General features: G+C 39.0%; 1 protein-coding gene across 6 annotated transcripts in view; it reads right to left on the reverse strand.

Moving 5' to 3' along the window:
* Positions 1 to 4,107: 4,107 nt before the first annotated feature.
* LOC100536629 (NACHT, LRR and PYD domains-containing protein 3) overlaps positions 4,108 to 5,000 on the reverse strand; it is a 33,400-nt gene continuing 32,507 nt past the window's right edge. For all 6 annotated transcript variants that reach the window (XM_073948098.1, XM_073948097.1, XM_073948102.1 and 3 more), the window contains one exon: positions 4,108 to 5,000. This exon is cut by the window's right edge and continues 2,841 nt beyond it. The gene's annotated coding sequence lies outside the window, so the exon portion shown is untranslated.

Raw genomic sequence — 5,000 nt, forward strand, 5'->3', positions numbered from 1 at the left:
TCAAAATAAGAGCCCTCTGTGGAGCAGCACGCAGGATTTGAACTATTATTATTATTTAATTATATATATATATTAACTAAGTTTACATATTCTGTCATCTGATCAGTTAGCAGGCTTACATCAATGAACACATGTTTGACGCACGCACTGTAAAGCTGTAAAGAGTAAAAATATTATAGTTATTGCGCATTCGTCTTATTCTTCAGTAGATCTGTGAATGATGTGTTTTATTAACTGATCATTAATAAGGACTAAGCTATTAATAACTGTAATTCTCCAGATGGAAAAGGCTTGATTAAAGGCCTGTCATTTTAAAGATTTTCTACAATTTAAGAAGAATGGGGTATATGCCGAAGCATGCTAATAGGACTTTTAATTTGCCAGTAACCTGGGTTAAGCACTTCTGGTGAATTGAATGCCAATGCAAAATCCGGTGCGTTTAAGGTCTGTTTTCTTTAAAAATCAGCGATCTCCACTAGCTGAGTGATATCCGATTTAAGGTGGTCTCAGATTGTACAAGAAGCACTGCATTAAAGTACATTCCCCCCACCATATCTTTATAATATGAGCATTTATTTTACCCCAGTATATTCAATGGAGCTTCTGCGTTAGCCTGCCGATTCTGACGGGAGCGTGCGAGTAAACGGCTTTTTGTCTCGTTTTACGCTTGAACAACTAAATAAATGCCAAAGTTTATTTAACTGATTGTATTTTAATGACATCACAACATCGATGCTGTATAAGGAACCGTGTAAAATGGGAAAAAGTTCACAATAACAGGTCACCGGAAGTGGATCAGCATGGGAACAGCACTAGCTCGGCATATACCCTATTAGGTTAAAGAGAACTTACTTCAGAATGGGTGAATTTCTGTGCGCATCACGCTCTTTACCAGCGCTCTTCCCTTTTTTATTAGTTCATGCAACAGTAAATGCATCAAATAAAATGCAAACAGTTGGCAGCAGCGAATAGTAGCCTATTTGCAATATGTATATGTGCTATATGGAACTGGAGCCGCTGTATAACATAATTTAGTCACAAAGAGCAAATGTCAAGTTCACTATTACTGCGACGCACAGACAGCGAGCTCATCTGTAAGTCTGAACTACAACACATTATTTATTATCAATTATACGTTTGTGTTTAATTAGTGAATTAGACACTTGCTTCATTAATCCAGGGTTTTAGAAAGTCTCGAAAGTCTTGTTGTGTTGGAAAACGCATGTGAAATAGGCATTGCAGCTGACCGTATTGTCTAGGCTTATTGCCCTTAAACTTCTTTTAGTTCAGCTCTTAAAAGAGTTGGCTACCTGAGATGTTGCTCGCGCACAGCCAACGATCCTATTGTGTTTCATTTAAACCCACTTATTTAAAATACTCAGCGCAGCCTGCCCTGGGCCTATAAATAAAGAAATAAATATTTATATGAGGCCTTCTTTTCATATGTATATTTATTATTATCATTCTTACTTTGTGTGTATTTGATGTTCTTCTGTGTTTTGACGCTCTTGTTAGTGCTTTGAGTTTGAGAAAAGCGCAATATAAATAAAGTGTATTATTTTATTATTATAGCTGAATCAACATCAATAGGATCCAATTCTTATGTGAAACTGTTTGTGCTGCCTGCCATCTTGACCAGGTCTCACTGGAAGAAGAGACAGTACTGTCACAATCTATATTCTGAACGTCTCTTCATGTCCATTATTATTTACATATTTAATCAATTTCCTCCTCTCTTGCATATGTCCTCCATCAAATCTGACATGTTCTCTAGAACTCTACAGTCTCCACATTAATCCTGTTCCTGAACTCCATTAATGTCAGTGTTGAGTTTAGTGGAGTGTGTCCTCACCTCAGTCTAGTTCACATCACTTCCTCCTCTCTGTTTCTCACACACACACACGTGTTTATTTGTCTCCACTAATATTTTAATGTTATATAAATGTCGTCTCTTCATATCTTCATCCTAGACTCCTCATCATTCTGTCTGAATATTTCCCTTGATAACAGATTTATTTCAGCTTTTCCTCCATCATCTGTCTTCCTCCTCTTCATCGTCTCCTGTGCAGATGGATCAGCAGTCTGATGTCCATGTGTTCCTCTATGTGCAGGTCTCCAGCAGAACTCGACCGTCCCTCTTTCTGATATAGACCATACAGAAGTGTGAACAGCTCATGTGTTAAAGCTCCTCTAGATGACCTGCGGCTGATTAAAGATGTTCAACTGATGCTGAGTCTGAACACATCAGCCCCAGGGTGAGCGCTGAGATGCCAAAATAAAAGTACAGGAGGTCACATTTAATATATTTACATTAATGCATATAAGATTTCAGATAAGGCGACACAGTGGCGCAGTAGGTAGTGCTGTCGCCTCACAGCAAGAAGCTCGCTGGTTTGAGCCTCGGCAGGGTCAGTTGGCGTTTCTGTGTGTTCTCCCTGCGTTTGCATGGGTTTCCTCCGGGTGCTCCGGTTTCCCCCACAGTGCAAAGATTACAGGTACAGGTGAATTGGGTAGGCTAAATTGTCAGTAGTGTATAAGTGTGTTTGGATGTTTCCCAGAGATGGGTTGCATCTGGAAGGGCATCAGCTGTGTAAAACATGTGCTGGATAAGTTGGCGGTTAATTCCGCTGTGGTGACCTCAGATTAATAAAGAGAATAAACCGAACAGAAAATGAATGAATGAATAATAAATATATTCCAGCTTCATTAGATCTCTGAGGCGACTGTACATTTCTTGAGTTTCTAAACTGAATTGAGATCGGGTGTCAGCTGATGTGTTCTGGACATTTTCCTCGCTCCACTTCAGAAAGCCGCCACTAAACCCTGAACCAGAACTGTTGGTTGCAGTTTGTTGCCATTATAAAGCTCAGAACTGTCAGTGTTTAAAGCTCATCGTATTAATCTAACAGAAAAGGTAAAAACATTTTCATAAATAACATTTTCATGAAATAAATAGATTATAAACACATCAAACTGAAAGAGCATGGAGTAATGTTTCAGAAGGAAGAGCACACTGCTGACTCCGCTTATTTTGATGGGTTCATGCTGAAGGAGTTCAATCGACATGCACATTAAACTGCATCTGGACACATATTGGCTGGACAGAAAGCACCAAGGCCTTAAATAAAAACGAATCTTCTTTCAGGGGAAGCTCGCTTGTATAAAAAGTGTAGAATGATGCTGAGTCGTCAAGAAAAGTCACAGAAGAACTGAAGCAACTGAGCAGAACACAGAACTGGGGGGTCAAGACTATTGCTCTCACGGACAGAGCCCTTCATGTACTGTATGTCAGCAGAAGTGCCGGCCGCTTGTGCTTTCACTTCAGTTAATAGTTGTTTATTTCTCTCAGTCCTGGAAGTCCTGCTTTAAGTTTGTGGCGTTCTGTTCAGTTTTATCTGTGAGGACAGAAGTAAGACAGGTACTCAGTCTTCTAGCACAGAGTCATTGTGTTTGAACTAGACTGGCTCATCACTAATGCCTGAAGCACATCTGACTCCATGTGTTTCTGAAAGGCTTCAAATAAATTCAACCCAACGCAGAAAACATTTACACAGTGATGTAGCCCAGATCAGTGAGGCCTGCTGGCCATGTTAGTGGATGTAAACTAAACACTGCATTTGTCCCAGCCCTCGCCTCTTGGATTTCTTGAAGCAGTAAGTGGATGAGGTTATAAGAGATTCACATGTGATTTAACAGTCAGAGGAATGATTGTGGAGCTGTGGAGCATTATTTACACATGCAGAAATGTGTGGTGAGAAAGAAGAAGAACTGGGAGAACTTTCAACATTTCTGTCACAAACCAAAGCTATCTGTCATGTCCCCGAGGCACTTCTCTGAAATTGCATGTAGAAACAAATTAATCAAATACACACAGTGTCTACATTTTTTTTCAGTATTACAACTATTTACTTGAGTTATTTTCTTGTGATAAATACAAATAAAATAAATTTAAAATAAAAAACAGGCTACAAAGTTACGTCCCTCAATATAAACTCAACCCTATTACGCTAGCATTGTTCCACCTATAGCAATTTATATGTATTGTTACATCACAGACAGGAAGTGACATCATTCAGCTCTCTTTAACAGCATGGTGCAAAAGAAGGCGAGATATATTGTCATTTATTTACATTATTTGAGGTTTATTATGGTTAGGAAGGGAACGGTCAAGCTTAACAATTCAACCCTGTAACGTAAAACTAAGATGGAGTATGATTGTTTTCTTAATGTCCAAACAATATGACATATTCTAGTTTAACTGCTGCCATGTGGACCTTCTCTCTTAAACCACACGAGGAGCAGCAGCCATTTTGTTTCAGTAACTCAACCCATCACACTCGACCCCGTCACTCATCTCATTGTTTCAGGGTGTAATCTTGTAACAGGATTGAGATTTTCTCCTAATTTATCAAGAACATTTCAGTAAATATACACTGACTATAACTTTATTTAGTCACTGAGAGAATATCTGAAGCAGTGTTTCCACTGAAACTGTGACACAATCTTATCTCAGACATGGCGCCCGTATCAGCAGCAGATTTTATATTGAATGTGTCCCGAGTTTCATCATGAGTTAAAGCTGATCAAATCAGAACATGTGAAGTGAAAAAGACTTTAATTATGTAAACAGTTCATTTGCTCATCTCTATGTCATGTGACAATTAGCCAACGTTAGAGAGGGGGTCATTAAGGGCAGAATTCATATTAATATTAGAGATAAAGAGGCTTCAGCTGTCAAAAGGTTGAGGAATATCTGGGGCCTGTTTCAGTAAGGAGGTTCAAACAACTCAGAGTTTAAACTTGAACTCTGAGTTGATTTAGCGAGAGATTAAAAACTCTGAGTTTTCGGTTTCAGAACAGCTGATCTGAGTTGGGTCAATTAACTTCGAGTAGACCAACTCAGAGTTAAGCGCGCGCACCGTGACTATAAAAAGGCATTATCAATGGAGCGCAGACATTACCAGTGACTATGGCAATATGTTCTAAAAGAGATCAGCATT

Source organism: Danio rerio, chromosome 4, assembly GCF_049306965.1.
Source record: "Danio rerio strain Tuebingen ecotype United States chromosome 4, GRCz12tu, whole genome shotgun sequence".
NCBI classification, from domain to species: Eukaryota; Metazoa; Chordata; class Actinopteri; order Cypriniformes; family Danionidae; genus Danio; species Danio rerio.